This window comes from Echiichthys vipera (genome assembly GCF_963691815.1).
Source record: "Echiichthys vipera genome assembly, chromosome: 15".
Lineage (NCBI taxonomy): Eukaryota > Metazoa > Chordata > Actinopteri > Perciformes > Trachinidae > Echiichthys > Echiichthys vipera.
The window spans coordinates 26575940-26588280 of record NC_139840.1 but is presented as its reverse complement, the minus strand read 5'-3'; positions in this window follow the sequence as shown (position 1 = coordinate 26588280).

Here is a 12341-nt window from a genome sequence, read left to right as displayed (position 1 = left end):
AGCATGCAGTACCTTCCAGGTTATTCTTTAGAATATTTTAGACAGTATTTGTCATTGTTTTGGAATAAAAAATAATAATTCAAGATTCAAGATTCAAGAAGCTTTATTTATCCCGAGGGAAATTATTTTGCAACAGTTTCAATACAAAGGTGGGAAAGGATCAGAGTAACAATAAGCATAAACATCAATCAAATCAAAATAAAGCTAACATCAGATAAATCAAGCAGTGAACCAAGTGTGACAGAGTGCAACAGGCATCGTGGTTAAGTGTAGGTATATACAATATACAACAATACGCACTGTTCAGTTTAGCAGCAGATTGAAATAAAATAAGTACAAACTAAATAAGTGAGAGGAGCGATAAGTTATAAGTGTTAAAAATGTTAAAAATGTAGCAGCATTTCCTACATAACTAAGTGACCGTATGGAACAGTGGAGTGTAGCAGCATTTCGTACAGAATTAAGTTACAGTAAACTACAGTGAAATATAGCAGCATGTCCTAAAGCACAGTAAGTGTATCAGCAGATAGTTACAGTACCATTAATAAATAAATAAAGTGATGTAGTGGGGATATAAAGAGACAGTGTAAAGTGTAGCAGCAGTAAGTTACAGTACCACAAATAAGTGATGTAGTGGTGGTATAAAGTGACAGTGGAGTATAGCAGCATTACTTACTGAAGTAAGTGACAGTACAACTGGTGCAGTGATGGTATAAAGTGACAAGTGACATTTTTCAGGATACAGTGTCTCAACTGTTCCTTACCTGACCAGGGGGAGATGAATTATAAAGTTTGATGGCCACCGGAAGAAAAGACTTCCTCCGGCGTTCAGTATTACACCGGGGGAGAATGAGTCTGTGGCTGAATGTGCTTCTGCTGGAGGTCAGCAGCTGGTGGAGAGGGTGAGAGTTGTTGTCCAGGATGCTGTGCAGTTTAGACAGCATCTGCCTCTCAGAAACCGCCAACAAAGAGTCCAGTTTGACCCCCAGGACGGAGCCAGCCTTCCTGATGATCTTACTGATCCTCTTTGCGTCTGCTGCCCTCAGTCTGCTGCCCCAGCACACAACAGCAAAGAAGATGGCACTGGCTACCACCGACTGATAGAACATCCTCAGCATGGTGTTACATACGTTGAATGACCGGAGCCTCCTCAGGAAATAGAGACGACTCTGGCCCTTCTTGTAAACAGCCTCAGTGTTCTTGGAAAAGTCCAGTTTGTTGTCCAGGTATACTCCAAGATATTTGTAATCCTGGACAACATCCACAGTCACGCCGTTGATCGAGATGGGTGTGGGGGCAGATTTACTCCTGCGGAAATCCACCACTAGCTCCTTAGTCTTGGTGGCGTTTAGAATCAGGTGATTAGCTGCACACCAGTCGACAAAGGAGTCCACAACGCCCCTGTACTCCTCCTCCTTCCCCTCACTGACACAGCCAACAATTGCAGAATCGTCAGCAAACTTCTGCAGGTGGCAGGACTCAGAGAGGAGCTGAAAGTCTGAGGTGTACAGGGTGAACAGAAATGGGGAAAGAACAGTACCCTGTGGAGCTCCAGTGCTGCTGACCACAGTGTCAGACACTCCGTCCTGCAGTCTGACATACTGTGGTCGACCCGTCAAGAATCCATAATCCAGGAAACCAGGGGAGGGTCCACCTGCATTGCCGTCAGCTTCCGTCCCAGCAGAGCAGGCCGGATGGTGTTGAACACACTGGAGAAGTCCATGAACAAGATTCTCACTGTGGTCCCCGCTCTGTCCAGGTGGGCGCAGGCACGGTTGAGCAGGAAGATGATAGCGTCCTCCACACCTAGTCTCGGCTGGTAGGCAAACTGTAGAGGGTCCAGTGATGAGCTGACCAGGGGCCGAAGAAGTGAAAGAACCAGCCTCTCCAGGGACTTCATCAGGTGCGACGTCAGCGCCACCGGTCTGTAGTCTTCGGAGGTGCTGGGACGCACCTTCTTTGGTACTGGTACCAGGCAGGATGTCTTCCACAGCACAGGGACCTTCTCGAGACTCAGGCTGAGGTTATAGATGTACTGCAGGACTCCACACAGCTGGATCGCACATGTTTTGAGGACCCTCAGGCTGACACCGTCGGGACCTGCTGCCTTGCCTGGGCGGAGTCTGCACAGCTCCTTCCTCACCTGCTCTGCAGTGAAGGTCTGTCTGCTGTGTGTGTTGGTGGGGGTGGAGAGAGGTGATGGTGGGGGGGAGGGGTCAGGTAGGGCAAAATCAGAAAGGAATTGAGGGGGAAGTGTCAGCAGGGTTGGAGGTTTGGAGGTGGGTGGTTGTGGAGGAGCCGTGGGGGGGGGGGGGGGGGGGGGGGGGTCCAGAGCCCTTTCATCAAATCTGTTGAAGAACAGATTTAGCTCATTGGCATGTTCAGTACCACCTCCTACCGTCTGGCTACCAGATGGTTTGTAGCCAGTGATGCTCCTCATGCCGCTCCACAAGTCCTTTAAGTTGTTCTGCTGGAGTTTGTGCCCAGCTTCCTCCTGTAGGTGTCTTTGCCCTGTTGGATCCTCTCCTTCAGCTCGCTCTGGACCTGCCTCATCTGCTCTCTGTCCCCTTCTCTGAAGGCCCTCTTCTTCGCATTCAGCAGGACCTTGATGTCTCTGGTGACCCACGGCTTGTTATTTGGGAAACAGCGTACAGTCACTGTAGGAACAACGCTGTCCACACAGAAATTGATGTATCCTGTTATGCAGTCCGTGAGATCATCAAGGTCCTCTCCATGTGAATTACAGAGCAAATCCCAGTCTGTGAGTTCAAAGCAACCCTGTAGAGCTTCGTAAGTCTCCTGTGACCATCTCCTCACAGTCCTGGTGGTCACAGGAAGCCGCTGGACTTGGGGCTTATACAGGGGCTGCAGTTGGATGAGGTTGTGATCTGATCTTCCAAGAGGAGGAAGGGCAGTGGAGCTGTAAGCCTCCTTAACATTAGCATACAGCAGGTCCAGTGTCATGTTTTCCCTGGTGGGACAGTCCACAAACTGCTTGAAAGTGGGCAGTGTTGCAGCCAGAATGATGTGGTTGAAGTCCCCAGATATTGCAATGAATGCGTCTGGGTGCCGTGTCTGAAGTCCCGCGACGACGGTGTGGATGACGTCACTCGCGCGCGCCACGTTTGCAGTCGGAGGAATGTAAACAACCAGAAGGATCACGTGTGAAAACTCCCTCGGCAGGTAGTATGGCCGCAGACTCACGGCAAGCAGCTCAATGTCCGGGCTACACACACGCTCCTTTACAGTAACGTGTCCAGGATGACACCACTTGTTGTTAATAAGAATAGCAAGTCCCCCACCTTTCCTCTTGCCACTCTCACGGTGATTCCTGTCCGCCCGAACAGTCTGAAAGCCGTCCACAGTTACGTTAGAGTCCGGGATGTCCTCGAGTCTTCACCAGGATCGCCAGCTCGTCCATCTTGTTAGCCAGCGACCTCACGTTCCCCATGGTGATGAAAGGGAGAGATGGTTTATATCTCCTCTTCTTTTCCCGTTGTTTACGTCCAGCCTTACATCCCCTGTACTTTCTCATCAGTTCTGTGGGGATTTCAGGCCTCTCCCGCATTAGCGCCGTTGGTGCTAGCGACAACAGCTGTTCAGGGTTGTAAACAATGGAGCCGCCGCACTGTTGTGTCCAGAAGGAGACGCGGTCGGCAAAAATAGTCCCAAGAATGAGACAAACGGACAAAAAACACGTAAGAAAGTTCACGAACAAAGTTGGCTAAGGTTAGCACGACGACTTACAGGAAAAAGCACTAATAAAGAGACAGTAAAATAAGATAAAACAGCAAAAAAGTGCGGAAAGGAGAGGGAGCAACTGTTGCTGGCTGCCGCTTTACACAGCGCCGGAGATACATACATAATACATATATACATACATACATACATACATTTGCATAAAGAAAGAATATTTGTCCACGTCCATCATGATAAGAGCAGAGATCTTTAACAGGGAATCCGGGAGCCCCAGAGGGCCCTCAGAGTTACTGCAGGGGATCCGCCAAATTAATAAATAATAATCTCTCTTTTGTTTTTTATAAATTAAAATATGTTTGAACATATACATGAAAATGAATCCAACATATTATACAACATATAAATACATTTGACTGTTGTCAATCAAATTGTCACGACTGTCAGCTGAAATTGTCGGACTAGCGCCGTGGTGTTAGTTGTCCATGCTAGGTCCTCTGAGATGTGTGTGCCCATGAATTTGAAGCTGGATACCCTCTTCGGCCTCTCTCGGTTGATGTGCAGTGGTGAATGGACATCTTGATTCTTTAATTATCTTGAGATCAAGGGTCAGACTTTTTTCAGTGTACTACTCAGCCACTCACCGTCAGCCTCCATACCCTCTCTCTGTAGGCAGACTCATTGCCTTATTTGCCCCAATTATCAGCCCCATCACGGTCGTGTCGTCTGCAAATTTAACTACAGGCTGGGTAATGAGATGGAACACAGTCGTGCTTGTACAGAGAGTAGAGGAACAAGCTCAGCATGCAGCCTAGTGGGGCTCCTATGCTGACTGTCAGAGTGGAGGAGCAGTGGGTGCCCCTTCATCCACAGGGAGATGTTGTGCTGTACGCTCAGGTCAGACATTTTGGAGAACATTCTGCTGGGTAAGATGTTATGAAACGCAGAGTAGTAGTTCAAACAGCAGCCATGCACATGCCCCTTGTTAATCCAGGTGGTGCAGTACAGTGTGGAGGGCATAGGAGATGGTGTCGTCCTTTGACCTGTTAGCTCTGTATGCGTGTTGGTGGGGGTCCAGGGAGGGTGGCAGAGCAGCCTTGATTCACTGCAGGACCATTCTGTCCAGGTACTTCATACTGGTGTTAATGCCACCAGCCTGTGATCACTGAGAGTTGTTATAGCAATCTGCTTTTGGAACTGGCACTATTGTGTCTTCAGGAAGGTGCAGGCAGTGCATTGTACCAGATAAAAGGTAAAGATATTAGTAAATACATCACCAAACTCGGCTGCACAGTCTCTGAGAACCGGCCCAGGGACACCATCTCGGCCAGCTGCTTCCCGTGTGTCCTTTCCTTTGCCTGGCTGTTGGTGGCAGGAGCTGGGTCGATGGTCGCCGCTGTCCTTCTCTCCTCGAATCGGCTGAACAACTGGTTGAGCTCCTCTGCCTCTTAAGCACTGCTGCTGGTCAGGCTGCTGGTGTTATTCTGCCTGGTAATGTGACCAATCACCTGCCATGCCCGACTGGGGTCCAAGTTGCCAAAGTGGTCTTGAATCATCTGCTTGTAGGCTGCTTTAGCGTCCCTGATCCTACTCTTCAAGTTTGCCTTGAAGAGGGGCAGATACATGGGCAACGATATGATTCAGGGAACAATGCATTATATATAACGATTTGGTGCGGTTTGTTGTGCAACAGATGTTTCTCAGTTCATTTGACCTGAGCTCTGCGTGAATGCTGTAATGTCATTAAGGGGGGTCAGACATTATTTATTCAGGTGTAAGTTTCAGTGGCTGCAGTAGCTGCAGGTCACACCAGGTGGCACATGTGAGCAGCCTAGATGAGTACAAATGGGCAATGGAAGAAACATTTTGGGAATGAACGATGACAATGGCTTATGCTGCGTTTCAATTGAACCTGGAACTCGGAAATTACAACTTCACAGTTGGATATTTCAAGTGGAGCGAGAACAAGATGCAGCACAGAGCTGCAGTTCCAGAACCAAACCTGTGCTGCTGAGGCGACGAGTTTTAGCCTCTTTACATGGGCACTTGCTTTAACCACTGGGCCACCGTAAGTTACTGTAGCACCGGCTGTCTACTTTGGAAATAATTCCTCAGATTGTTACACCTAGGAACGCTGTTCTAGCTTTATTTTCGCTTGATAATAAACACTTTACCTTTATTGCTGCAATAATAAAAAAACGTCTCCAGCTGTGCTCGCACAGCATTGCTGCAGTCTCACAAATACAAGTGGTTGTAAAAAAAATACAAACAAGGATAACAACAATAATCTTTAATTATATTGCCATTTTAAGCAAGAAAAAGAGAAAAATAAAAATGCCAGTTTTAGGCTATGATATGCCTACATGAGATAAAAAAAAGTATTCTAGTTCATTACAAGTAGCTTCCCCATGTTTCTTAATCCTTTTGTTCGAGCTGATGGGCCATTTACCATAGTGACGTTTGTATCAACAACCTCGACACACCATGCAATCATTAGCTTCTCAGACTCTAACAGGTCTACAAATTATGTAGCACTGTTATTTCTTCAGCTGCTTATTTCCTGTATAGTCAACATGCAGAAATACAGACTGTCGTTGCAAACAACAGCAGTAGAAGACCACACTGAGACTTTATTAAGCACCAGGGGCACCTAATAAAGTGGCCAGTGAGTGTGTGTGTATATATATATATATATACACAGAAGTCTTATCCATTAAGTTAGCCATTGCAATTCATGAACTTTGCAAAAATCCTATGACAATGAAAACAATTCATTAAATTTTCACAAATGGCACAAATTAGAGCCAAATAAACTAGAATAGCAGATCAGGAAAATACAATTGGAAAGAGTTATGTGTGTCTGCTATTATGAAGATGACCATTCTTGCTGTTCTGGTAAAATAAAAATACATACATTCTCCCATTTCATAATATCATATGTGCTTCAACTAAGTTTTGAGGACTCAAGAGGTTAGGTAACACAACAGGATACAATAAAGCAGCAAACTGCAACAGGAGCAATAGGGGTCACTAGTGTGCACCTTTCCATATTTTTTAAAGTGCCATTCTGCTGTGTACCATGTATCCAATACAACCTGAATGCAGCATTACACAGACACACACACACACACACACACACACACACACACACACACACACACACACACACACACACACACACACACACACACACACACACACACCTTCTTTCACCTTCCTATATAAGATTATTCCTCACACAGTGAAGTGTCTTTACATATAGAGTAAAGATCCACATGTCAAAGTGTCCTTAAGCAAGACACTGAACCCTGAGCCCTGAATTACTCCTCCTGCCGTGTATGGGTGTGTGGTGGTATGTAGATGTCCACTGCCATCATTGTGAATGTCTTTGTGAATGGGTGAGTAGTCAGAAGACTAGAAAGGCGCTATAGAAGTACATTTACCATAAAGACCACACTCTATGACTTATTCATGATTTACAGATACCCAACAATTCCTCCATGAGCAGCAACATGTCACACTAACTTTAATAATAATAATTATTATAATTATTATGTCAGTTGAACCACCATTGTCGCATCTGATCAATGGTTTGCCTATGCAAAGCTGTCAAACTAGTGAATAAAGTCTTTCCAGGAGCCCATCCCGTCAAAAGTCTTTAATGTTGGGATTCTGTCTTTATACCCACAATGTTCATCGTCACTAGTGTCCATTAGCTAGAATTAACTTTTCTGTTTCTCTCACTTTTATTCTTACTTGTTTATCCCGGACAAGCCTCCAATGTTACCTTCACAGCTTCCACGCTCAAAACCGCAGTTGGGAGCGAGCTGGTCTCATGCTAGTAACTTAGCTTGTTGAAGGTAACTTGCGTCTAGTGGTCCGGGTTAACAAAGTTGAAGAACTAAGCAGGGGGTCGATGGTTGCATTAATGAACTTGGGCTTTATTACTTCACAGTGGTACACATTCATGGGCATAAAAGGCACTTTGCTTTGCTAGCGCTCGGCTGGAGCATGGACTGCGTTACCATCTCGTTCGGTAATAGACTTATTACCACACTACACTTTTGTTTACACTACCGAAATCACACCTGTCCCACTACGTCCCATATACACATTGTTCCAATAAGCTGCAAGAGGGAGGCTAAGATTGCAACACACGTCACATAGTAGTAGTAGTAGTAGTAGTAGTAGTAGTAGTAGTCGTAGTAGTTCTCATTAACCCTGTAATGGGCCAAAGAGGTTCCAAAAGGTCAAATATAGCTCTGGTGGTATGCCATCAAGTCCAGGACATATGCCCTGTTGCATGCTGAGAACAGCAGCCTTGAGCACACGTACTGACGAGGACCAGATGGCGGGAGCACATCACACCAGTTTTTAAATCGCTGCATTGGTTCCCTGTGCGCTTCAGGATTGATTTTAAGGTTCTTTTACTAGTTTTTAAATGTCTTAATGGTCTCGGGCCTTCTTATTCATCTGCAATACTTTTACCCTATCGACCCTCACAGACCCAGAGGTCCTTCGGTGCTGGCCTTTTAACCATACCACAAGTAAGAACCAAAACACAGGGGGAGGTGGCATTCAGTTATTCTGGCCCCGACTGTGGAACAGCTGGCTGGAGAACCTCAGGGCCACAGAGCATGTTGATGTTTTTAAAAAGAGGCTCAAGACCCACCTTTTTAATCAGGCTTTTATCTGACCTATTTAATGCTTTCTCATTCCTGTTATGCTTCTTATATATTTTTTAAATTATTTTTAGCTTCTATTCTTTTTATCTTATTTTACTGTTTTGACTGTTTTTATTCCCTCATAGTTTTTATTCTTTTATCTTATTTGACTGTTTTGACTGTTTCTATTCCCTCAGTTTTTATTCTTTTATCTTATTTTACTGTTTTGATTGTTTGTATTCCCTCATAGTTTTTATTCTTTTATCTTATTTGACTGTTTGGACTGTTTCTATTCCCTCAGTTTTTATTCTTTTTATCTTATTTTACTGTTTTGACTGTTTTTATTCCCTCAGTTTTTAGCTTCGATACGTTTTTATCTTATTTTACTGTTTTAGCCACCCAAAATTCTGCTGTCATACACGAGTCTGAGAAACTGTTCAGGTTAGGACTGTTTTTATGTGAGTATGAATCTAAAAGCTGTGAGTACAACTCTTATTTCTACGACTACACCAATTCAGTTTGTGGGTACGAGTATAAAAAGTGTTGAAATTACGTCACATAGGTCACAGGCAGGTCACAGGAGAAAGTAATCAAACCCTGAATGATGCGCCGAAGCCGAGTGCACCCACTGACACCGCCAGTACCGCAGGAATACCAATGGTTAGAATCATGGACGAATCTTTTAGTCATGGACACATCTTTTTGACAGCTGTCTTACTCCATAGCTGCCCAGCCATGTCTCTTCAGCAGCAGCTAGTGTATGTGTGTGGGTGAGTGTGTGGCTAGGTGTGTGCGTGAGTGTGTATGTCTTTGTGTATCTCTGTGTGTATATTTTTGGGGGTGGGAGGTTTGGGTTTTCATGGTGATTCTTTGTTGTTCATGTTTTGTTTTGTTTTTATTTTCTGTAAGGCTGTCAACTGTTAACTGTCAAAGTATGAAAAGTGCCCTATAAATAAAGAGTGGTTAATTGATTGATTGATTGAGTTCCTCAAGTGAAATTGTTCTGGCTGAATTGTCTGCATCCTCTTCAGCAAGACAAGGCCTGTTCAATTGAACTAAAACGTTGCCACAGAAATACTGCTAGATACCATTGTGCACATTTTGCATGGGTACCGTCTGCATAACTGCGCCCAAGAGGACAGAATGCACTAACCTTCAACTTACCTAACCATTCACCCCAGCCCATCCACTAAACTAACCCGCTTACTACTCCTTCCCGACAAGGGGGACCCAGCTTCTGCTCAACAAAGACATGCCTGTTTGCTGAAACTCCACACATCTTCAGACAAAGAACTCTTGCACCTTGGCCCATAATAATAATTTTAAAAAGCTATCTTATTATCTCCAAATGAAGTAGTCCAGCATGTTTGATTAAGTGGATGTACTTGCATGACTCCTGCAGTCTTGGGGTTAAATGCACGTATTGTATGTCACTTTGAATTAAAAGAAAATCAGCTAAATAAATGTATTATAATAATGCCTCTGAGTCAGTGTAAGACGGCTTAAGGAATCTATTTTCGGAACACAGATGCAAGAGCAAATGCAAACATGAGCTTGGGGAAGTCCACAAATGGCCTGTGGTGAATGAGAGAGAGAGAGAGAGAGAGAGAGAGAGAGAGAGAGAGAGAGAGAGAGAGAGAGAGAGAGAGAGAGAGAGAGAGAGATAGAGAGAGAGAGAGAGAGAGAGAGAGAGAGAGAGATAGAGAGAGAGAGAGAGAGAGAGAGAGAGAGAGAGAGAGCATCCAAGCCATTTGAGAGTAACCTTGTCCTGTCCATTTTCTCTTTCATCTTTTATAATAATGCATTTTCTTTCTCATTAACCTTATTAATTTCAAATGAATACAATTTAAATACATTACATAAGAGGCAAATTAACATCTCAATAAAAAGCATTTCAAACAACATTAGGCCATAATGGGTAAGTAAAATGTGCACCTTAGTGGACAGAAAAACACTGATACTGAAATGCAATACATGATAAATGTAAGATATAGTAATGCATGCTTTGACATTTTATTAAAAAACCCACATCACATTCATCATATTGGGGGTGGCAGTGCTGTCTGGATAACTTGACAACATCAGGTTTGAAAGACATCATACAAATTGCTGCTTCTCATACTTGTTTTAAAGCTTTTGAGAAATCAAAGCTGATTTGAGATACCTTGATTCTAGTGGCCTCTTTGTAAGATGTAATTATAGGCGAGCCTGTTCTTTCAGAGCCTCCATCTTAACAATAATAATAATAATAATAATAATAATAATAATAACAATGATAATAATAACTTTATTTGATATAGTGCCTTTTACAGACAAAGTCACAAAGTGCTTCACATGGCAAAGTTGCTTTGCTATGCATGTTGACATTTTTTTTTTCTCTTTTGTAAACTTTATTGAAACACATTCACCTCTCTCCTTCAGGTCCACCCAGTATATTTTAATCCCTTAAATCTACACTCAGAAGTTAGAAGTTCTCGGTTTCCGATTACAAGTGAACGCAGCATAGCCGTTGGTAACAATCTGAGCCGGCAGACCAACCTCTGTCAGCAGAGTCACTAACATGGAGACTTATTTACATCTAGAGAGGGAATGTCTCCACAGACACAGATATTTGAATACTCAGCAAAAAGGCAACAAGTGCTTTCATTAGTGGGTCACATGATCAATCACCGTTGTTTTACCTCACTCTTTGAAAAATGAAATAGATGAAAATCTTTATATCTTTAATTGGTTTTATGTCAGAACTTTTTTCTGGAGCTGCTCCATTTAGATATCTCTCCCATCCGCCAGGATACCTTTCTATGAAAAAACATTTCTGTGAGAAAAACAAATTAAATAGTGAGGAGTTTCAGACAGCAGTGTAACCTTGAGGGTGACATTTGTACTTTGGAGTTGATGAATATGGAGGTACACAGGGGGACATTTCTGGTTGTGTATACAGAAGTTAGTGGTCTTCTTTCAGTCTGAACATCAGAAAACAAAAATCCCACCTTTGGGTTTAGGTAAAGCTCTGTGTGTGTGTGTGTGTGTGTGTGTGTGTGTGTGTGTGTGTGTGTGTGTGTGTGTGTGTGTGTGTGTGTGTGTGTGTGTGTGTGTGTGTGGGTGTGTGTGTCTGTGTGTGTGTGCGCGTGTGTCTGTCTGTGTCTATGTTTGTGTGTGTGTGTGTGTGTGTGTGTGGCTGACATACACATTGCCGTAGGGCTGACTAACACCTGAATGACAGAAAGAGAGATAAACAAAGAAAGAAACCAAGCATCGCCACAGGTCTCCGTTTACTGGTTGTCACCTATAAAGCAAGTCAGGTTTTGTCGTTTTGAGCCTCAGGAAGCCTGTCTGAAAGTTTTCCACTCCGACTGACACTGCACTGCAGATTATGTGTTTGCTATAGTCTGTCCCATGCTATTAAATGCTAAATGCATGCGGCTGTGGAAACACAAAAATTAGTTTGAATCTGGACTTGTATATCATTTTGTATAATACATCTGTGTCTTGTTTTGTTTTTTAATACCTCTTTGTTGTCATTTAGCAGCATTTGGGATAATTGCTTGGCTTCTGGAATTGCTGCTTGAAGCTTTTTCGAGAACTCTTCTGAACAACTTCACTCTCGACACTGCGTTTCCTTGTTTCCTTGTTTCCTGAGCATAGATGATCTAAAACATGGCCTTAGTTTCCATGAGCCATAGGCTTCTGAAGAGCCAGAGTGTGGTTTGGACCCACCTGTCACTCAAAGCGGCTTCGCCTTAAATTCTGGGGGGATGGGAAAAGTGGAGAGTCATTGCTGGTGCGTCACTGTTGCTCGCTCATGATGGACTAATATGGACACTGTGTCTGTTTGTCTGTCTAGACCTGGATGACAGCTCTGACTACAGCCTGCTGTTGAAACAGGTTATGTCAAAGGACACAAGAAAAACAGTATGATAAAGATAATGTATTCTGTTGGTAACGGGGGCGGGACTAGATAAGCTTTTGTTTCTCCCGCTT